At 32.3% G+C, this 25,516-nt stretch overlaps 1 protein-coding gene across 1 annotated transcript in view; it reads right to left on the bottom strand.

Annotated features, from left to right (window-relative positions):
- LOC123709775 (protein embryonic gonad-like) overlaps nt 1-24,282 on the bottom strand; it is an 86,432-nt gene extending 62,150 nt beyond the window's left edge. Inside the window, exon 1 of the mRNA XM_045661315.1 lies at nt 24,046-24,282. The gene's annotated coding sequence lies outside the window, so the exon portion shown is untranslated. The remainder of the gene's footprint in view (nt 1-24,045) is intronic.
- Between the last annotated feature and the right edge of the window lie 1,234 nt (nt 24,283-25,516).

Genomic DNA, 25,516 nt, shown 5'->3' with positions numbered 1-25,516 from the left:
CATCTTCATTTCGCAATCCCAAAGGTCACAGGAAAGTTTATATTCATTTACATATTTACATACAAAAACGGTCTGAACGCTACCTGTATTCACACTCATGAGTTCATAGCTATAAAATATAAGAATAATTGACAATTAATAGATACAGTTCACTAACTAAGAGAGAAAATGTGAAACTTAATATAATACAAGACCTTTTCAACAGTATGTGAAACAAGTTGATTACTTGACAGCGCCATTCTGCCTATATTTTTGTAGGACTGCGAGAATAAATGTCATACTAAAGGACAATTTTTTTTATAGATTCACTACATGTCTATATACTGCATATGAAAATAGGCGTGAGAAACGTCAAGATTCCTTATGAAAATTATTAGGAGTACATACATCGTTAGATCAACAAACTAATATGATGCGCTCAGAAATTATGACCGCTTACACATAACGCGATTCTTGTCAATAATCATAATTGTCTATGAGCTGGTTTCGTTTCATTCGCAATGTTTACCTGCCTTGTCTCAATTCGTATGCGAATTGCTAGATGATTGTGGAGCCACCCACGGTAGGGATTGGTATAAGTGAAAATTTAGTATCGGCTTATCGCTTAATATTAAGTTATGGGTGTATGTACTATAACGATCGTGAATTTTCTAGTACGACGATTTTTCTCATTGTTTGTTTAAAATATTATTACTAAATTTTATGGCCAAAGTTCGTTTTTAAATTAATCTTAGTGTGGTAACTGATTACTATATAGTAGTTATTTCCACGATACATACATAGTAATAATAAAAATAATTAAACATTAATACATAGAAAATTCTAATATTTCGTCCTTGTGGTACCTTTAACGTTAGGAGCTGAAAGAAATCTAAAAGTGATATTTTTTTTATTTGATAATACTCTACTCCACTGCCATTGGGTCCAGGGACTTTTTATATATTAATTACAATAATGTAGTTAATGAATGGTGTGTTACGCCCCAACTACATTGGTAAAGTGATATTTGAAATCCCTCAGCTTACAACTTAAGTCCTAACCCACACATACATTTTATGCGCGCACGCACCTATTTCTAGCACAGTTTCTACTTAGTGTCAACTTCTTGCCAACCAATATTGTCTTAGCGATTTGCATAATATTTGCTTTAAAGCTAAACGATATTTTTCTTAATCGGTCGTGGTTCAGTGAATATAAATAGTCGTTTTAAAATAGTTGATATTATCCTTATTGAGACTTTTAAATCGTTTCAGTATCGCAATTAGTTTAAATATAGTTTTATGTAAAAATAACTTGCTTATATTATTTTCTGTATTTATTAAAAATATCAATTTACATGTCATACAAATTATATTGGTATATTTCTAGAATAAGGGGAGAATATTGGGACTTTGAGTATTTAGCCGAACGTGTTACGCGTTACCATACCTAGCCACAGGAATACATACATACAGGCAAATGTTTAGGGCAGCCGATCAGATTAGTGAAATCATACTTCACGTAATTTTTTTTTATTTATACAATATAAATTCAATTCGTACTTAGTTAATCACTGATTTAAGGAAGAACTTAAGTTACTGAATTTAAAATCTTCATCCGCCACTTTCGTCTAGTGGTTATGATGGTAGACTGCAGATAAGGTCTGTTCTGCATTCGATTCCCTGGCTGAGACTGATAAAATATATTTTTGTATATGCTGTGTGTTGTTTGAAATTTAAATATTATGTATTATTATGTTAAAGTTTTGGCATTGTTTGAACGAGCAGTTTTATAATTTATGTTGTAATAAATAATTCGTAATAAAATTTACAGTGTACTTTCAGATCACTACTTCTAAATATAAATATTTATCGTCGTGTCTAAATTATAATTCGATTAATCATCGCCCGTTTAGCGAATCGCTAAGTATTCGATTGTTCGTTAACGCAGTCCAAATGTGTTTTTTGTCGAAACGAAAGTGAGTTTTAAATCATTAAACTAACATTTGCTTAAGCTTCTGTAGGAGTCGATAGCGAAAGTGCTGACTCATTGTTTTTCTAAGGTCAAAGAGTTTGTCGAACCTGACCAGTGATTAAAAAATAGAATTTAATAAAATATATCTTTTAGTAAGCGTCTGACGTTTTTTTTAATTTCAAACCAAAATTATAATTCATATTTTAATATCAATCGTAGTTTTTGATTGCATAACTAAAATGTTGGATTTTATTGATTGACTGTCAATTATATATATTTTCTAGCTCCTAATAAGGTTGTGCATAAGTTATTTTTGGGAAATTTATTTTAAAAAAGTTACAAAAACAAAAGACAAATCGCAATACAATTTGTTTTATATCGTCACATCTGAAGCTTTCCTAAACTGTTATTTATTTATTTTTACACTTCGTTTCAAAGAATTGAACCCAACTTTTGAGCAATAGGCTATATCGATAATGCATTCTGTTCCAGACAACCATCATAAGGAAAAATAACCTATGATAAAATGTAAATATTGTGAAACATAAAATGCGTATGAATCAATATTAGGAATATGTCATCGGGACCTAATGCTCATAAACTATAGATTTTTAAGTGGATGTCAACTAAAAAAATGGAGACTATTTTTCATTATCACACATAAACATAAACGGCCTATCATTCCAAGTATTAAAAATCAACTTTATACTGTCTCAAAGATTTATTTTACGAGCTGTGCCCGGCGGACTAATTTTGTTTATTCAAACGTTTTGTCAAATAGCTCTACTTTTGATTAGAACTGCTGACGTCATGTTTATAAATTTGGTTTTAAAACTTCCATGCCTTTTACACCGTTGCGTAACCAAATGACATTTAATATTAGTTTGGTAGAATTAGTTGGCACTTATGGTGTGATGACAGTTATTACGGATGTTAATACAATTATTATAATTGCATCCTTTGGTCTAAGATCTATGGCTCAAATGGACTTTGTCCTTTCTGTGTTCACTCAATAGCTAAACGATAATTAAAAATGTTATTATTAAATGGCTCTTCATTTAATTATTAAAATTAATTAAATTAAAATTTACTTTATTTGACTCAAAAAACATTACATTTTGTACTTACATTGTAAAGGTTGTAAACATACAATAGGCAACGAAACATTGAGATACAATATTCATTTTGATTAACCTTATACATAATATACTTCTATGAGCACTAGCGTTTAAACTAGGCCTAGCCTGTATCTTAAACGCTAGTACCTTCCAGTGTCAATAAGAAATTGGTTAAATTGTTTATTAATTTTATTGATTATTAAACTAAATGAGGGTAGAATCTGTTTAAGTTGTTGCAATGGATTAGACCCTAGTAAGTGATAAAGATTTTTAAGTCTTGTAGTATTAATAAGTTTGTTTTCATACTCGAAGGCCCAAAGTTTTAATGTTGTTCCAATTAAAAGAAATTCACTGCATTTCTGGGTCCAAAGGTTAAGACATATATAGTACATAACTATAATACCTAATGTAAAAAGAGTTTCGATATATACAATCTATACTAATATTACGAAAATAAAATAAAAATTATGTTCCTGCGTACCTACATTTACATTACACTCGATTACACTCGTAATCGTGCTTTGTTTCATGTTCTTCACATCAACACCAACTATGCAAAACATACTGTTTTGTATCGCGCAGCCCGGGCTATTTACGCCTTGACTTGTTTAATCTATTGCAAAATATACTTAAAAGAATACTCATATCGCATCACAACGAGCACACCCCACACACTCGCATATGCCACTAAGACGCACCATCAAATAACACAGCCGAATATTACTTAGTTAAATGTATTTCATTTTTTTCCTTTCGTAAATGATTGATCTTTTTTGTATATATTAGATATTCCGGCTTAGGCTTTATTTTTAGTATACTTTTTTTTGTTATTTGTGTACCTGTACGGTGAAAATATAACTATAATACTTACAGGTAAGTAAATAAACGACGGTGTAAAAAACAGTCAGCTCCCATACAGTACGTAACAAGGTTGCTAATAGCAGTCTCTAATCCGTTGCATATAAATATTAGTATTTCGGATCATAACTCGGTGGTCTCATTCTTGTCTATAAATTTATTATCTAGTTTCAAAATGCTGTTGATAGTTTTTAGTAACATAGCAAATGAGTTAAAATATGTTAAACGCTGAATAAAAGTTATTTAGTTTGACATTTATTATATCGTTCTCTTGTGTCTATAGTCTTTGATTTTCTGCTCTTTTTGGTTGTATAGCCCTTAACAATAACATATATATAAATATCGTAGTAGCTTTTCAAATTATTTTAAAAATTTTAGTCTTAACAACTGGTGCCAACGAGGAGGGAAAATCCGAAAAAATACCCGAGTAGAAAAGTTAGATGCCCAACCCAACGGCAACGGTTCAGTGTGGAACCTTGATCCAAGATGGGGCTGTGAATGACGCTTGTCTAAACGGGCCTAGTAGTGAGCCTAGGTACCGCTGAATTGACAGAGTGGATTCCCGATGCAGCTAAAACCCAACTATTGGCGGGAGATGGCACAGGACACAGAGAGCGGAAGTTTCTCGTTTCAGAGTCAGCAGAGTGACTGAGTGAGCGAATTAGGGACGTCTATTATTGATATAATGTATTTATAAGATATTTTTTATTTATTTATTTACCATTCTCTAAAATACCTAAGGGACGCGATAGTACAGTAAATTTGAATGTTGTTCAAAAGCTTATCTCTTAACTCATTAATTAAGATTTGAAAAATGTATGGTAACTATGGAAACAAAGTGAATGCGCAGAAAACGCAATAAAAAATGCATCAAAGCGCAACAACTTTCCCAAGAAATTATAATTAGACATTCTAACCTCAGATGTAATATCCTAAATGTATTAAGGAACCGCAAAAGTTGATAAGAAATAGCGGATGCTAAGAAGGCTTGTCCCAAATTTAATCAGAACCAAAGCGTGTCCAATTGTATCATTTATCAAATCTATATACCACACACGATAGTATCGCAATTTGTTACGGTCCTATATACAAAGGCATAAGGGCGAAAATCCCTTGCCATTTTTGTATTGAAAAATTTCGCCGACTCATCGTTGCGACATAATGCGTCTTATGCAAATGCAATAAGGTGGATTTTCTTGTGCAATTGAGTTCATCTGTTTATACTGGTGTCACTTAAGGACAGATGCTACGTAAATACGTATTAATGATTCTTTCAAGTGAGAAGTTGTGGTTGTTAGGAAAAATTGCTTTTGGTCATCAATCATGCTTTGGTTGTATTATGGGCTCACGGGAACTACGGAATTCTAACATCTTTAAATTTAAACGGACACATGCTTAATTATTAATGCAGAAATTAGTATAACATTATCAATAAATACAATAAAGAATTAGAAACAAATAAAAGTCATTTCATTAGTTGTGTTAAATTTAGTTGCCTTTTTAATGATTGATATATAGTTTATACAGAGTTTTTTAAGAACATCAAAAAGAAAAATTTATACGATTGTGATTAAAGTTAGTCAATTACTTACGAAAAAACTACGTAAGGAAGACAAAAAGCAACGCAAAATGTATTAAGTAATGCACCTTAGATTAGTCAATCTTAATTAAAAGTTTATCATACGTAAATTAGAGAAGACAGTAACAAACCTCATTAAGTAGCATCTTAAAGTGATTTGAATCAATTAAAATTATGTTCTAATAATCATTAGTGAGCCAAAGAATTTATTTTATTGTTATTAGTAGCTCATTGCGTGATCGTATCGGCGTTTTAGTCAAATGAACTTACGAAATATGCTAATTTTGATGGGGCTGTTCTAGTTTTGTGCCCTTTACGACAAATTATTAAGAACCATATACCACTCATAAAATTGTTTAATTTATGGTCGTGTGTTAAGATATTGTTATTTTAATATAGAATAAGTCTGGGCTTCAGATTTATGTATCACTTTCATGATTACTTTTCAATCTAATAGGCAAGTAGGATGTGCCTGATACACGCCTTGGACTATTTGGGGTCTAAGGCAAGCCGGTTGCATCACTGCCTCACCATTCGAGCGAACGTCAATTGCACACAGACAGAAAGTCCAATGGTGCATCGGGAATCAAACCTACGACCTCAGGTGATGAGATTCGCATTCAAAAGCTCTGGTGTTAATTTGATTATTGAAATTTCGTCTAGTGTGTTTTACAGTTACAAAGTCAGCCCTATATTTGGTAGTTTGAGGTGTTTGAACAACCCCATACCTCGGATGTGCTCGTAATGCTGTCGCCAGCCGGTATTGCCTCAAGCTCATTAATTTAAAAGTGTGATATTTAAAAGCTATTAAACCACTTAAATGTATTTCCTTTTTGTTCTCCCATTCGGTGTAAGTGAAACAAAAACAAAACGAATGCGTCCGATATGAATATGTATGTGCGTAGATTCGGTGCTTTTTAATTAATATAACCTATGTGATCTACCTCTTTAACATAATTCTAGAATTTTAATAGTCAAAACATATAAGTTTATATGTTTTGACGATATTTCCGTATACTAATCATATATATCTGTTTTTTATTTGTAAAACATCTAGTAGGCATCGCGAAACTTGATGGCGATCAATACAGTGGAGAATTTATTAGATTTGCTCCCAATAAACAACGGAAGAGGATCGAAATGTTGAAGAATATGGGAATGCCTTGCCAAACCGTTGGATTCAGGCAGTCCCTGTAGACAAGACGATGTGGAGAGGATTTGCTGTTTTCAAGATTGTCCGAGTACAATGGAATCCCAGATGTTCATAAATATATGTGCCTTTCAATTAGCGCTAACAGTGGTAAAATAATTTTAAATGTTTTTGATGAAATGATGAAATGTCAATATAGGTTTTTTTTTTAATAATGAATTTTATCGGTCCAAATGATTTACGTCGGGTGCTGTCGTAAAGTTAATTGGTAAGAAAAACAAAGCCGTATCGCTTGTATACCTATAAAACCAAGTACTCGAATCGGAATTTAAATTTTTGACTCAGATATGTCTTGGCCTCTCTTCGCAATTTGAAAAATACTTTGTTAAATCTTCAACGAAAATTCTATGGGGCATATACAGCCATAATATTATTCTTAATAAGGTAAGTCGTTTTGTCAACTGCGTACATATTTCAGCTTTATTTGGTGTTTATGTCAAATATACATGATATATGTTGTTGAAAAATCCCCGTTCAGTTAGGACGCTATCTAGAGAGTAGCATTCTTCAACCACTGGCAGAGAGTGATACTATTTATCTATATGAATCTGTGATTTCTCTTTTCTTTATTCCTAAATATGCTCGTGTCTACAAACTTTCAAGGCGCTTTGTATGTACAATTACCTAATCATTGTACACAATTGTAGTACAATAGAAATAAACAAACATAATAGCAAATTCAATAAACGCACAAAGAGTGTCGTTAAACAGATGCTTCGGTAAAAAGCGTTAAGTGTAACAAAATAGAACCAAAAAAATGCATGAATATTTGATCCCAAACCAGAATCATTAGTCAACTTTTTTACATCAGATTAAATATTAAATTGAACTCTATTCCATTGTGATAAGGAATGTTGGATTATTGGTATTGTCACAAACACAAACAATTCGCTTCCTCAGAATCTAGTGATAGCGAAGATCATTAATCAAGGATCTTCTATTGAAAGAACGATTCTAAACTTCATTGAAGTTAAATTTTAAAGAGCTTAATGGATTAGTAATAAAGACGATAATCGTATGGCATTTGAAGATCATTTATTAAAGTCCGTGATCCCATATTTACCCTTGGATTTTCACCTTCTTATGTGGGAATATTCAATTTGTTTGCGTCAACTGTTTTTGTCAAACGTAACGCGAACTTTAGTAATGATGTATACATTGTATTTTATAAGTCCTTATAATAAATGATTTTTGAGCACGTACAAATAGATAGTTTAACTTTAGTAAAAATAAATTAAATCATTTTTTTTTCAAATCTGTAACTCCATGACAATAACTATGTGTCAATAGTTTCAAGCACAAGGTTAAAAAAAGTCTGTAACGTTATATATGAAAGATTATTCGTTATTTTCGTTAGAGAAGAAGGAAAATTTACTTAAATAAACAAACACACACAAAAAAGAACAAAAATAGAGAATAAATAAATTAGTAATAATTTAGAGAGACTCTTATCCCTGAGGTCGTGGGTTTGATACCCGGATATAATATAATAATAAATAAATTTCGATGCTAGTATTGAAACTCTGTATTTGAATCAAACTGTATAATAAGGTCAATCATCGTGTATTATATATCGGTATATAGTTCAATTATCTTTCGTTTTTAACAGCACACATTAAATTAATATCTAGTTCACTTCTGTTCCCATGTAAAAAGCAATTCAATTAAATTTTTCATACCACATCGCTACTTCCATGTATCGTTTAAAGTCAATCACCTATAACTAATTTGATTCGACTACGATCATTTAGTATGAGTTAATAAATAACTTTATTACAAGTACAGGGGCCATTTTAAAGTTAGTTCCTTTTATTGATGGAAGCCACAAGTTTTTAAACAATTGAAGGTGTGGGATAGTCATGTTTTAGCATACGTTTAGAGATATTTGTTTATGACACTATATACGTAGGATACAAGTAGTAGGAGCAATGTTGGCCTTGTGGTTTCAGGGTGTCTTCCTTGAGGAGGTAGGTAGGTGTGAATATAGTACAAATGAAATCTAAATGAAATACGGTGAATGGAATTGCATAAGAATCTGGTAATACAACGGCGTGCGTCACGCACAGAAGGCTAATCACCTATAAGAAAATTAGCAAATGATCACAAAACAGATACAGGTATCACCACTGATTTTTGAAATAGTTTCTCCGCGAATTGAAGAATCACTGAGGCCAGGAGGCAGTTTACAAAACCTACGATTTTTATTAAAAATATGTATTTTTTTCCACTTACATCAAGGGTATTTTTGAAGCACATTCGCTGGCTACAAAATAATTAAAAATTGCAGTTACTTCAATCATTGCTAATCTAATCTATTAATCAAAATTAATAGCTAATATTAATTGATTATTCATTTGCCGTTAGAAAGTATAAAAAGCTTATTTTCTCTTCACTTAAATACAACCATAAATTGTTAATATGAATGTAGGAATATGATAACGACCGTAGTATTGACATCTCAGTTAAAATTTAACTATTATTTCTATAGAAAACGTAAGCTAAAATGTTCAGTGCCTGTTAAATTACGTTAAGTATTAGAGAGTCCAACACCAACTCCAACAACACCGATGGTTGCAAAAGCCGGACTGTAGACAGTCCAAAATGCCACTTCCAGCAGTTAAGCGCTAGTGACAAAGCAACTTTTAAGCTTCAGAGGAACTAATCGCAAAATAATGATAGGAACAATAACTGGCCACTGTCTCCTCTCCATCTCTTTGTAATAGGCACGACAGACAGTGCCTTCCACGGAGGCTTTCTTGGAGCAGCGAGGTCGCTCCTTGCAAGGTGTCCAGAAAACTTCTAAGCTTCTGGAAGGAGCTAGGCTCGGTGAGTTACTAAACCCTTAGATATTTAAGTGTTATAAGTTAGAAGTAACTCAATAGAAAGTTATCTATTTAAAAGAAAATATTCGATGCTATTATGGGACTTAAACTGTCCAGCATCTGTACTGGATAGAAATCTAACAAATATATCATTGTGTTAAACGGACGATATAGTATGTCTTCATATGATGTTACTTTTACTTCACTTTCCCACGTCTCAAAATATTATTATGGAGAATTAGTTCGCTCAGATTTACGTGCAAACAGTGCTTTCCGTATAGGACTGTTGGATCAATAAGATTTTAGATTTTTTTTTATAAAAATCTCCAAGACACTAGTTTCGCATTTATTTCCAGTTAGCAAATACTTTAGTCTAGTGCGGAACATTCCACCAACCAAAGCAACTTATTAGCGATTCTTCTGGCAATGTGAATGTCCATGGGCGGAAGTATCACCTAATATCAGGTGAGCCTCCAGTTCGTTGGCAGTTGGGAAAAATTGCATAAAATCTGTAACGTAAAACAAAATGTCATTGTCATTCGAGATTTTTTTTCTATTAATATAATAATAAACCTATAGTGGTGAATGTTTATAATATTTGAAAGCCTATTGAAAAATCGCCTAAATAAGTATTCGCACTAAACCTAATTTTATTCAGAAAACCCACTGTTCTAAGACTAAATAAGTTATAAAAACAAAACACAACGTCTCAATAATTAACATTATATCATTCAATGAAAGGTATTCAAGGCATTAAAAATCCTCTAGTTCGAAGTGGAACTCACCATCGGAATTGATCTGTAATGGTTTTATAATAGAACCGTGATGGTCGTCTAATGAGTTCCCGCATTTTGGTCAGCGCCATGTTAATGGCAGTGTTTAGTAGATTGGCCGTGTGCATTATTCAAACATAATACGCTTACGCTTGAAAATAACTTTAAGCTCAGATTTTTGTATCTGTTTCATTATCACTTGTCAATCTTATAGGCAGCCTACTGTGCTTAACACACGTCCTCGACTTTTTCTAAAGCAAGGCTGTTTCCTTTACCCTTCGAGTGAATGTAGAATGAACACATAGACAGAACGACCGGAATTGGTGAACGGCTGGGAATCGAACCCACGACCTCAAGGATAACAGTCATTAGGCCAACTTTGCTATAAGATAAATAACGATTCCTATTTTTTTTACAAGGTTTCAACTCTAGATTTTCTTGACCGCTGCCTTTTTCATATTCGCGATAATTCATGTATTAAATTAATTTAAGGGTTTTGTAACATATTACTTAGAACAAGAATAGCTGGTGCTAAAAACTAAATAAGCATACTACAAAATGTTGTTTTTTTTTTAATTCTTTATTTACTCAATGTCTAAACGTTAAACATTTACAATAATTATAAGACATATGTTTGTGTTCTAATTAATCTACCTAAAATCGAGATGTAAACTCCATTGTGCAAATAAGTTATCATAATCCTTTCATAAAATCTAATATTGAGTTTAACAATACGTTCATGGGACACAATGGTATTGTGCCATGAGTTTACCAACAAACGACACTGGAAGCGTGATTAATTTTATAAGTGCATTGTAGGGTATAAAGTTCCCTACATTTTTTGCAAGTATGAATTATTGGACCGAAGTTATGAATATTTTATATCTAAATTATAACATTTGATGTTACATTTTAAACATATTGCCTTATGTAGGTAATAAGTTCTATTATTTATCTTCATAAATTTATTACATAAATGTCCCAGGCTGTTGCGATTCAGGAGCCTATGACTTCTCAGATTAATTTTTATAAAAAATTATCTCTCTCTTCAGTCGATAGCTCATGTGTAAGCGTCATGGCCAGCAAGAAAACAGCTGAAGCGGACAATCTGTGTCTACCAATTTCTGTCCAGCGCTTATCTTTACAATATTGTAGTTTTGAGAACGATGAGTCTTTGATTTGATCTTTCCACCTGGTTGGTGAGCGGCCACATGATGCATTCCGTGTTACCAACCACGATCAGTTTCTCCGAGTTCGCAATCGCACTGCGCATTGTATATTATAAAAAAAAGTACAATTGAATCTAATTTATCATCCAACCAATAAAAGTTTCTTAGGTTATATCTTAGTAATTACACACCAAATTGATATGCGACTTTCCAATGCATTATATTTAACGTCTTTTAATTTCCTGAATCGATTTACTTTACTTTACTTTAATTACTCATAGAGACAGTTTTAGTTTTGTAAGATGTCACACGCCGATCAGACCCATCACAATAGGTCAAACCCAAATTCACGGATGACATATTTTGACACGGCTCCGCGCTCTTCAATGCGTTTTCGAAATCGCAAATTGTGTTTGTCATTGTCATTTTTTTATCGCGCTTGTCGAGTGACAAATATTTGGAAAGCTCACCTGTGGGCGTAGCTGTAATGTCAAAAATTGAGCGAACCCAGCGAAACTTATGACTTTAGTCATGGTTAATTTGAGTCACGGTTGTGCTAAATTACTTGAATAAGAAACATTTTGATGTTTAAAAAATTCACTCCCGGTTTCGAACCTACGACGTCAAGGATGAGAGTCGTTCAAGTCACTTCGCCAACACTATTATATAAATAAGAAATCTCTTATTGCATATAGGTTATATTGTTCAAATGATGGATCATTATCTAAAACCTAAAACCCTCAAGCTTGCTGAAGGATAATCAAGAAGCAGTACTGGCTACCATTACGCTAGTTTTTACATCAATAAATATAAAATAATCTTAAAAAAATAACCGCCTTAGTGAGCTAATTTACTGATATTCACGAAGCTGTCCTGTGCCACATCCGGCCATCTAAGCTGCAGCAGATTCCCACTCTGCATTCCAGCGGTACCTGGGCCGAACTACTTGTCTCCGGCCACTAGTCCGGCTCAGTTAAGCTTTCCTTTTCATCGCTCAAAGTCTTGTATTCGCCTATAATGTTAATCTAACTTCTCTTTTGGCATTTTTCGGACTACTCATTACAAGACCTTCCTCCCTGTCGGCCCCAGTTGCGTTAATATATATATAAATTATCTAATCTTATATATATGATTCAACGTTTACTATCTTATAAATTATAAGCTTCTAATTCCGCCCCATATGGTGTCTATTAAAATATCGGTCAAAAGACCACTTCAGATCAACCCTAATACACGGAAGCTCCAACCGGTCCCAATTTACATGTCAGGGGTTAACTTTGAGTCTATTACAAAATAACACCACTTATACGAACAATGACAAACAGACCAGAAGTCAATTTAACTGGTTTTGTTGTAATAAATTATTTTGAGACAATATTGTTGCTTGACAATGCTTTATGGGAAGAGTTTTTTTTTAGGTGAACTGTTATTTGGTTTTGCTTTTAATGATGTCTCAAGGGTTCAATGCTTTTTATTCCTTTTAAATATTCATACTGAAAGTAAACGTTTGGATACTGTTAAGTTCCTTAATTTGGAAGGTTTTGTTTGGATTGGAATGTAAATAAATCATTGGCGCTACAACCTTTTTAGGTCTGGGCCTAAGATGTCTATATTTGTTTCATGATCATTAGTCAATCGAACAAGCAAGTAGGTGATCAGCCTCCTGTATCTAACACACGCCGTCGAATTTTAAGACAAGCCAGTTTTCTCACGATGTTTTTCTTCACCGTTCGAGCGAATGACGAATGCGCACATAGAAAGAATATCCATTGGTGCACAGCCGGGGATCGAATCTCAGGGATGAGGCCGGTTACACGCTGAAGCCACTAGGCACTGCTCTGTTGGGATGTAAGAGATTATAATACAATTTTAACTATATATCAACAATTCAAAGAATTGACAACATAATTATGTACACAATTTTAGAATAGAAAAGTGTGAGTCATGCATAAATGTGTAAAAATAAAATTCCACATTAAAATAACTGTTGATACATTTTTCTAAATCCAGTTTATGGACGGTGCTCGCATCTGGACAATAAATACCAATGAAATTAACATTAAATCACAATTTACTCTTTGATATAGGATTACTGAACACGAACGAGACGATATGTGATAGGTCAAATGGCGACCTAAACAACAGAAGGAAAAAGTAATTATAAGTCGTGACATACAGATATAATGTTTAAAAATTTGTTTTGGTTAGTTTTTAACTCAAACTCAAAGTAACTTTATGCGTATAAACAAAAACACTTATGAACATCAGAAAAGAAGTTAAATTAATTGAAAATTTTCATTTACTACCAGTTCGCAATCCTAGGGCATAAAGCGGGCAAATTTTAATCGCAAAGAACATTACTGAACTACTACCAAACAAACTGGATTTTTGGTAATAGGACTATATTCATATTATCTAAAATCACATTTAGCGATGACTCATTAAGATCCGGAATTCGAATTAAAGTAGTTTTTAATCGAATTTAGAAATTACCACTATTATGCAAACTATTTATAACGTCATTCGAAAATTTCAAGTTTTATTGTATAATGTATATAGGTATTTAAGAACTTATTTACTTGAATAAAAACTGTTTTTATACCATCATAGTGGCTTCAGCATGTGACGCTCATACCTGAGGTCGTAGGTTCGATCCTCGGCATCAAAGAACTTTCTTTATTTGTGCGCATTTAACATTCGCCCGAACGGTAAACATTGAGGGAAACCGGCTTGCCGTGTCAGGCACAGGAGGATGATCGACTACTTGCCTGGATTGACAAATGATCATGAAACAGATAAAGAAATCTGAGGCCCAGGCCTAAAAAGGTTGTAGCGCAATTGATTTTTTATTTATATATACATTGAATATGCAAATATAGTACACAGGTGGAAAGGCACACCCAATGTTTTAATCTATTGAGTTATTAACATAAGACATGATATATTTAATATATAAGAGTCGATCGAAAAAATTATAAAATATTTTTCAATGATCGTGATTAACTATCTAGTATAGTTAACGGACTCGACAGAACCCAAACCATTTTCAAACATCCAAATAAAATTATTATAAATATTTGATATTTGTTATTTCTAATAAACGATGTTTTCATTTACATAAATATTTTGTTTGACATATAAATATATTCGCTTTTTTCTCTACATACAAACAGTTGCTTTATCGCCTTGATTTTGACCTCAGATTTCTGCATCATAATTTAACAAGTAAATAATAATAATAATAATAATAATCTTTATTTCTTCTCTCACATATACATACATAGAAGGTTATTATGTCGAATGGTCGAAGCCTGATCGAGTCTCCGTTTCTGAAACTTGCCGTTAATTATTAGACGTGGCAACTTTTAAACGATGCTTTTTACATCGTACTATAAGTATTTAACGCACACATAGATAGAAAATTGGTAAACAGCTAGGACTTCTAACCACCACGTTGAGAGGTGAGAGTCACGTGTCACTCTGGCGCATATAAAGTCAAAGTAAAATCATTTATTTCAATTGGGATCATTTATTTAAAAGGCACTGGTGGGCAGGCAAAAGGCAAGGTGAAAATTACAAATTTAAAAATATTACTCTAAGGTTTTCCAGAAGGTAGTCTAGTCTAAACAATGCAGCAGATAACTAAATTATTATGTAGATACATAATGCTCACAAACTGACAAATATTGAAACTATAGATTTTACATTATTCTTTATAAAAAGAAACACTTAACAGTGTGTGAGTTACGTCAAAGTTGATTTGTTTGATTTGTAACCACTTGATTTTGTCTTGTTTGGTTGTTCTATCGAGCAGGACCCAGTATGTTTCCATGCATTTTTTAAAATAAATATAATCCTTCAAATTTTTAACACTTCTATTATAGGAATGTTTTGTCTCCATTTGTAGATGGAAACCGTATTAAACTCCATACAGAAGCAGAGTATATCTCAAACAGACGAAAATATATGAAAAAGACATTATCTTATTAATAATATTTAGTGATGTTTATGACATTGTCAGCATTAATTTTCAATCTCTTGAAACCCTATCTCTTTTAATAACCCATAATCCCTTTATTAGTCTATCGAGAGTTGAAATCTAACTATTACCTATCGAAATGACCATTTAGATATTCAAATGCTGATTAGGCCTAAGTTCAAAGGTGTTTTTCATCGGGTAATTTCAAGTAAGTACAATTCCGGAGAAAACTTACAATGGGCGAGTCGTAAAATAGCGTCACTTTCCACCGAGCATAAAATGGCGGTAAAACTGTAAAACGCTGTTGTCAAGTGGTTTTCCTTATTTCCTGTTCGATTTTCAAAGCTTGCTAACTTTGTCTGTGGCATTCTCTTTGGTTTGTGAGATTCCAGGATTTAAACTATATTTTACAAAACCTGTCAAGGATGTTGAGACAATAAAATGCAGGATGAAGCGTTCTAATTCAAATTAACTCATATGTCTAAGAATGTTGAGAATGTTGATGTGAAAAGTCACCGCTCACGTCAGCGCTTGACAGCTCAGTTCGCTGTCAGCTAACTAAGCACGATGGAAGGCTAAAGTTCACACAGTAATTTAAATTAGAACATGCTCTGAGATGAATACTCAGTGAATTTTAATGAGGAAACACACATACGTACAAAGATTTCCTTTTTATCTAGAAATATCTGCCCCCGCGAACTTTGTTTTGCCTTAATGTGTGATTTTAATCAGCTCACCCTTTTAAAAGCTGCATACCAACATATGGAACGTTTTTCTATGCTATCCCCATAGGCAATTTGCTTTTCCAAAATAAAATACCTGAGTACTTGGTAAAAACTTGTGTGATTTTAATTTTTGTTGATTTTATCTCGCCAAAAAAACCTTCCACGCTGTCCAAGGAATAAATTTAAAAATATACTCGTGTTGGTCAATAAATATTTTTTTTTAATACAAATCAATAATGTGAGTAATAACTGCGGTAGAAGATTGCTTATAAAATACTACGTTGGTTTGGTGACCAATAAAATTTATTTTGTTTTATAAATGATCTGAAATGAATGGTTCATTTCATATAATAAGACAAATGAAATTTAATAAAACTTAGATATGAATATAAATCGTGGAAATACATTATAAATAAATCCGTTAATTTTGTCACCAACACGTTCTATAGGGATAGTACGGTACTCAAGCTGTCCAAAGGACTGTCTGCTGTCCACGTCATTTAAAAGTGAATAGTAAACTCGATCAGTCAGTGGCCGGCGAGGTCACCCGTCAGAGGTCACTTAGACTGTCAGACCCCGTGTGAACACTTGAGACAAATATACCTTTATTCGCTTCGTTAGAATTATAATTATAACAATAACGCTTGTACTAATGTGTTGTTGTTCCATAGTACTTTTCTAATATCTTTACAAATTGGCAACTAATATACTAATAAAACACATTTAAATTTTTACATAATACTAAAGTAAAAAACATCCTTTCTATTACGCAATGTAAAGATTAAATGCGCTTTAATCTAAAATATCAGTGATTTCATTATTTAAATAATCTCAGATAAAATCACAAATAAATAGAACAAGTTAAGTAGCACGTTTACATATTCGTGACGCAAGGCTAATATTTGATCGCATCTTGACCCAGCCTAATAAAATATTATCTATGTAAATGTAATAGACTAAGCATGGTCATATTATTAGAAGGATTTTGTGAGTGTATAGTATTTTTAAGCTTTGCGTAACTATGTTCGATAATACCATAACCATACGGTACGAGCGTAGTAATAATTCCAGTAAGAAATATAAAATATTATAATTATACCAAAGTACTGAAAGCTTGCCAAGGCTCGGCACACTGATGCATTGGTAAAAGAACTACAATTCACACTTTTTAATTGACAAGCACTTAGAGGCAAACATGACAAACACTAAGAGATCATACAAATATTATTATATTAAACTAAACAATTGAAATTGATCGAAAATCGATTTTGAAGTGTGAGTGAAACATATGGATATTCAGACCTATCTCGTTTATCAGAATGCTTAATCTGGATATCGGCTTTGATGTCCCAAACGGCTTGTACCAAAACGCGTACTTCAGAAAGGAGGGACAAATGGAATGATGGGATGCCTGAGGTATCTTGAAGGTACAGAATATTTAAATTTTGATTAAAGTTATTTAGTACTTATAAAATTAAAAAAAAATACTTTATTTGTAATAAATGTATAATTTAAGTATTCCAATGTTGTCCTACTGGGACAATTTTATACTTATATTTTTTATAGACAAGGGGGCAATCGAGCAGGAGATTCTCCTGATTTTAAGTGATACCTATGGACTCTCTCAATGCCAGAGGACTCGCGAGTGCGTTTCCGGCCTTTTTAGAATTAGTAAGCTCTTTTCTTGAAGGACCCTAAGTCGAATTGGTTCGGAAATACTTCAGTGGGCAGCTGGTTCCACATAGGGATGGTGCACGGCAATAATTTCCTCAAAATAAATAAGCATATTTGACATACCTTTCACAACCGCTGCACTGAATTGAAAATACTTAAATTAATATTTAGTTTGTGATAAATAAGAAACGTTATTTTAACATAACAAATCGTAAGTGATAGAATAATTCATAGTGAGATTTAATTACATTAGTTTATGCAAATTTATTCAATAGAACAAAAAAGGGATTCCATTCTCATTTTTCATTCGCCGTTCAACGTTTCCTAGTATATACATGTTAGTTGTATGCAAACGAGGAATAAAATTCTTCAATCTACATTTAGAAATACAGGTGAAAAAGTCACCATTCACATCACATTTTCAATGGTCACTAATGAGATTAAAGATCCGAGAAACAGCGTTGTATCTTTTAATTATATAACTGTGAGAAACAAAAATAGATGTTAATTAAATGAAAATAAATAATACGTAAAAAATAATCTTTAAATTAACAAAAAAATGTGTAAGCTACATGACTCAAGTGTCATTTGAGTAAAAAAAAGGGGAGAAATTGCTGTATATCAAAGTAATTGTAACTTCTAACTGTTGCCGGAACAAATAATTATATGTAATCAGTTGCGAGAAATAATATAATTATCTTTGATCTGTGTCAGCCGATTGGTTGTGATATATACAACCCTATCTACCTATGGGGTCGTTGGTGGCAAATAAAGCCTAGCAAAATTCGGGTGATACATGCGAGGATAACAAGAAGATGGAGTGTCAGCACTTGTTATATAGACTGATCAATTGGGTGAAAAGATGAAATAAATGCGTAAAGTCTGAGTCGAAGTTTCATAAGAATGCAATTAGTCCTCTAAATTGTAGGTGTATGCGGTCAAAAGTTGACTAAATACAATCGAATCTTTAACAGTTTGTTCATAAACCAGGTGTGATTTTTAATTTATTCATAGCTTCTATTTATGTTTTAATTTATTTTAATATAAATATTATCAGCTCCAACGATCTATGTCTAACAATTTTATTAATTTCAATTTGTACAGGAACTAAAAGTAAAATTTTGCTATGCAATTTAAAAGAAAAACTATATTTTTTAAATACATACATAAATCATGTGAATTTTTTATCTTGGTGGTTTAAACTTCTATATAAGTATCTACTTCTTTATTAAGTAGATTTAACTACTCAAATCCTTCTTTTCTCTTCTCTACTATAAACTTGACACAAGTATTCCGGTTCAAGTTTAAGGATATTGATCAATGTATATAGAATGAATTAAGATGTTACTGGATTTACCTTTGCGTTTAAAGCGAACTACAGAACAAACAGACGCAGAATTGCATTGTCATTTCCATCAAGGTACCCTCAAAATAATACGAAATTTGTTTAATGCTAAATAACAGTACAAGTTTTTTTATAAACTAAAAACGATATCATTAAATTATGCTCGTCACTATTTTAATTAAGTTAAAAATGAAAGGTAAACTCGACACAATATGAAAGACGGTTACGTCATTACGATTCGGGAAGAAAACACAAGTGTTTCAAACTTCAATCAATATTTATGTGGCGTCTCTCAATTTAATTTACGACCACTGTCAGTGCAATAAAGTCTAGGAAGACAATAAAGTTAACTCGTAAGGTGAAAATGTCATGTTGGTGACCGCAGACACACCCAGTTGTAAAAACTTCTACTTTCTACTTTGCATGCGTGGTACAATCTGTAAGAAAATGAGGTATCTTGGGATCTATCAAACAAAGCAATCGTTAATAATATTTGCAATAATTTTAGGACGGCGATAAAGACAAAACACACTATATGGGCTTAATAAATCTACACTACACTAAATCTAGTAAAAGTATTTAAAAAATTGTATTTGCTATGGTTGTGTACGATTAACGACCAAAAACAAATTTTTCTCTCTCACCCACATGTTAGTTATCTTGCAATAAGCGTATTGTCGCATATATTTTACTGACTGATAGTTAGATATGCCTTCTAGCTAGTCCAGTTACTAATAGTTATTTAGCACAATGATTGCACGTGTGTATGGTGGGTAATTCGATTTTTTAAATATGATATATGAAATGCAAACTTTTATTGAAGTTTTGCGTCTTGCGATCAACAAAGTGGTATAAGTATTTTGGACACGTCTTACATAATACCAGAAAATACGATCTCCTTCAACTTATCATACGAGGCAATTGGCAGCTGCTTGGCAGTGGCAGTTGAAGAATCTAAGACAATAGTCAAAGCACCAAGTCAATGTGCCGAAGCGTGGTATCCAATGATGATCGCCATCTTTCTAAAGGTGATGGCACCATAACAAGAGGAAAGTAGTCAATACTTTATGCCACATTAAAGCAATGTAGTTTTTAAGTTTTAACTAATTGTTAGTCCGTTTAAAGCATATTATTTTACGCTCTCGCTTCCGCTTTTAACTTATACCAAACTTATAATAAGTGCGATTCTAATGTTCTCTTTAATTACACATGTTCCGTCGGTTCCACTCGGAATACAAATGACCTTGTTTTGATGGCGTCATCTATTAATGAATTACCGCCTATTATATTTATTGAGCATAAAGACAAAATAAAATAAAATGGTTCTCAGTTAATGTAAACAATTGTGTTTTTACATAAATTTGATTATAAGACACTTTTAAAAACTTATTCTTTTAAGATAAGAAAATTTTAAGGAATAGCTAAGCTAATATCGAGTTTTGATTAATACCTTGTTATATAAAATAGTAAATCAACAAAGACTTGTCTTTTATATGGTTTATTTAGTTTTATTTATTTTTTTCTTGAGCGAAAAGGCTTGCCTTTCATATATGTTAAAAGAAATAAAAAAGCAAAGTCAAAAATATCTTTATATCACGAAAAATATTTTTGTATTTTAATGACTACTGACAATTTGTCATGTGTACATTAATCATGCCTTTTGTGACTTAAAACAATGGATCCTGAGATAAATTTAAAAACGAAACCAGATTATAGAATATTTTAATATAAATAATGGTTACATGCAAAACACCTGCAAATTATTTTATATATTGTGTACAATTCTTATATTAACAGGATATGATGTATGTCCTAAGAATTTTAATATTTCAGGCCCAGCATTTTATTTTCTTTGCTGACGATTAAATAATTTGTTTATTTTAGGTCTGGGCCGCAGACTTATGTATCTATTTCATGACCATTTGTAAATCTAATAGGCAAGTAGGTGAACCTGTGCTTGACACATGCCGTCGACTTTGTGGGTCTTGACAGTCCGGTTTCCTCAAGTTTTTCTTCACCATTCGAGCGAATGTTAAATGCACACAGATATAAACTCCATTAGTGCTCAGCCGGGGGTCGAACCTATGACCTCAGGGATGAGAGTAGAGGTGAGGTGAGGGATGAGGGATGAGAAATGGGAATGATGGCGACAAACAAATGAGCGTGAAACTGCAGGATAATATTAATAAGGCCTTCAAGGAGAGAGCGTACCAATTCTTTAAAAGACCGTAAGACCGTAAAAATACACACAACATAGAGAGATTAATTACTAGTTTTTTTTTATTTTATTTTTGGAACATACGGTTACTAAAATTTACATATATTTTAGACAAAATAGCTTGTGACAATACTGTAGATATAGCATTATAGTACCTTAAATAATATATATAAAAAAGAGGTTTTAAGCTTTTTTAATTAATAAAAATATATTGCTATAATAATCTGTGACAGTTGATCATCTAGATCATTTTCCCACGGAGATATTAATAAAATTCGGTATCATAACATAAAACACCGTTAAAGCTTAACGAAACAGCACTTTCGATCGCAAGCGCAGTAATTAAATTAAAATTTTATATCTAGTAAATTTTAATATACAGTGTGTTCTAGCCTAGACTAACTTTCAGTCTTAATAATATAAATAGTCAAATTAAACTTTATTCGTCTATAAAATAATTTTGATGGATTATTTAAATTACCGACTAGTGGTAATAACTTTTTAAAAGCCAGTTATTATATAGTATAAAGGATACCATATGTAAATCTGTATCTATAGTAACATTTTTGAATAGTTATTGTATACTTTTAAACTGGTATTACTGTAGAAAAAAACATTCCTAAGAGTTTATCGGTAAATTAATTCTTCAGTTGTTTTCATTAGTTTGAGAATAGATACTAAATAACAAGCATTGTTTAGCAACATCGAAGAAGAATATATTATAATATAAATTCTAAGCATACCACTATATCAATAAAAAAATACTCATCTCTATAACCACGTTCTTTAATATTTCTGAAACTTAATATAAAGTTTTATTTATAGTTATTGTTAGGGGCTCCAGTATGAAATTATACATTTAGCATAGGAGTACATAGTAGTGCCTGTACCTTATATGTAGCTAAAATTATTTATTATCAAACAAAATTTTTCATATAAAGTAAAAGCTGTGGTACAAGCTTATAAGGTCTGGGCCTCAGATTTCTGTATTGTTTTATGATCGTTTGTCAATCTGATAAGCAAGTATATGGTCAGCCTTCTGTGCCTGACACATGCCGTTGACTTTATGAGTCTTGGCAAGCCGGTATTACGATATTTTTCTTTCAGAAAGAAACTACATTAGTGCACAGTCGTGGGTCGAACCTACGTCCTCAGAGATGAGTCGCATGCTGAAGCTAACACTGCTCATATCTCTCATAGTTTATCTTTTAAAAATATAATTACAGTTTTATGTAGACTAAATTGAAATAAAGTATTTAATTCTTATAAAAACAGCCTGTGTCTTTTAAAATACTTGGTTGCAATAAATTTATATCATTTTATATTTACGACATGTGCTAATGTTCTAGTTCTCCGATTCATTTATTATTTAGGTTAATTTTTCTAAAGTTTTTGCAATAAAAATTCATTTTTATGAGAATTAATCTAAGTTTTTATTGTTTTGATAGTTTTTATGGTGGTTTTTGGAGATAAACAATACATTTGTTCACATATGTTGACGTAATACAAAGAAAAAATAGTTTAAAATGACGCATTCGCTCATGTACTCCCTATATAACAAGTAGTTTTATTATAGTTTTAAGTATGAGTGATACACTTTTCATGTGTCAAACATTATGTTAATTCAATAATATACTTGATTTTTACCTTCTTATTAACTTCTATGAAAAAATCAATGTTGAACATATAAAGGTAAGTAGGTAGATATTTTTGCTAATACGAAACATCCTGTTTATAGTTTTACTAGCACACTCATTATATTCATAATACCTACAATATTCTACTCAATACATCAGCTCTCTAATACATCTTAAATTTAGTCACAAAAGTTTACGATACATAACTGTTATAACTCGAAGTTACGTACATTAAGTAATTTAGTTTTAGTACAAGTTGGAGAACAATCTTATGTTATATCACTTATGGTTCAATTAATTAAAAAAAAATGTTAATTATAATCACATTATTGATAAACTTATTCTATCTCGTTTACGTACATCCAATTTAAATGATATTTGCAGATTTTTCAACACTCTAAAACAAAAAACATCGATCATATATTTGCAGTTCTAAAAGCAGTACAATAATTGCAATGTTCGCTTGAGGGTAATCAATCAATGTTGATACTGAATCGTGATACATATGTACAATGTTATGGTTCACCCATAAACAAATATAGGTGAGCAACACAATGTTGAAGATAATTTCTATTCAACTAGTGATGTCGTTTTGGAATTTTAATTTGAAACATTTCAATCAATATTTTTAATTTATCAAAAATCGAGATGTACGCCCGTTGAACTCTTTTATATAGTTGACAGTTTTCCGTCGTACAGTTTTATGTAAATTTAAATTTTAAAATATAAAATTATTCTTATAAGACGCAAATACAAACGGTGAATATCAGTTTCTTTAGTATATAAATTGTCGAGTTTACCTTTAAAAATTCCGTTTTTATGCAGTTTTTTGACACAACAGGTGTTCCACCCACGCGTTTGTAAATCTGATAGCTTAACGGTTCACTTATTTATAGTCTATTGTCAAACGTTTGTGTTACTCATAGTTTAAAAAAATACCATCAAAGCAAAAAGAAAACGTATAATGTAAAAAAAAAGTACTTACGTTGGTTGATAAAAAAAAAATGTTGATTGTAGAAACTCCACTTGATACCCAATACAGTTATATCAAAAAGTTATTATCGTATTCACTGAATTACTCTTTCATATATTCACACCACATAACCACAGAATCACAAAAATTTAATTGACTAGTAAAATGTTCGCGCGAATTCTATATTGGAACGTGCGTACGCGCAACGCAAATCGCGCGTTTCGTCATTCAAACCGTCTCGAAGCTTACTCCGATATGGTTCGTGTGTGACTGTACACTCATCTTGCGCTTCACGATCACCGAAGAAGATACATCTTGCATCTCGCTCGCACGTCACACACCATATATCACTGTCTCCCTCTTACTTATTATCAGAGGTTAACCCGCGCTCATCCGTCAGTCGACACGCGGGCACCGGGTGGGAAGGTCGCATTATACCGTTACTTTCTCTATGCGTATTATAAATACGGAACGTATGCGCATGAATATAGTTGTCGCTCCCGCACAGGTGGCTCAAAGGGCGCAAGTCATTGCGGTTCGCAAAACTGTTTAATTAGGGCAAAGTTGATGACATTTAATACCGAGGTGTGAAAGTAGATCACCGCCAAAAAGGTATTATCAACGACCAATCGGGTGCACGCAAAATGACAAGTAAGCTAGATCATTCGTTTAGATGATCGGCGGTCGGGCGGCACTTCTGCGATTGGTGTGTGCGACGCAGGCCACGCCTGTACCGTTATAGGGGGGCAATGACTGCCCCAAAGTGGGGGCTTTGTAGATCACAAGACCTGTGACATACCTGCTATATGATAATTAACACGATATCATTTTATTGTTGAGTTGAGTTGAGCAAACTTTGTCAATATGCAAAATGTTGAAACAATTAATAAGTATCAGCTAATGCAGTGTGTTAATAAATTCTTGTTTGTATGAATGCAAATGACATCACATATTCTAAAAAAACCTACCGTTTGTCATTTTAAACCGTCGTAATCGTAAGGCAATTTTGTCTCTGACAGTTTTCAACACTCTTTAGTATTTTAAACACTTTTTGTTCTTTCATTTAATTCCTTATTCTAAGAGTATTTGTACCAGAGAGTGCTTGTTATAATAATAAAGGCTCATTTTTAACCTGTATTTAGCTAACTTGGAAGTTAATACTATACTACGTTTTATATATACCTACTACAACAAACATACAAATACATAATTTATACAAAAGCCAAAATGTTTATTAGTTCCTTTGCGTTTTTTTTCAAATATAAAGCTTTATAGAGGTATACAGTTTCAAAAATATAAAAATATCTTTCAAGTTTTAAAACAAAGTGAGAGTAATCAATGGCGCTATAACCTGTTTAGGTCTGGGCCTCAGATTTCTGTATTCGTTTCATGGTCATTTGTAAATTGAATAGGCAAGCCTTCTGTGCCTGACGCACGCCATCAAGTTTTTGCGTCTAAGACAAATCGGTTTCCTCACGATGTT

This window comes from Pieris brassicae, chromosome 5, assembly GCF_905147105.1.
Source record: "Pieris brassicae chromosome 5, ilPieBrab1.1, whole genome shotgun sequence".
Classification (NCBI taxonomy): Eukaryota; Metazoa; Arthropoda; class Insecta; order Lepidoptera; family Pieridae; genus Pieris; species Pieris brassicae.
This window is presented reverse-complemented; position numbering and strand designations above follow the sequence as displayed.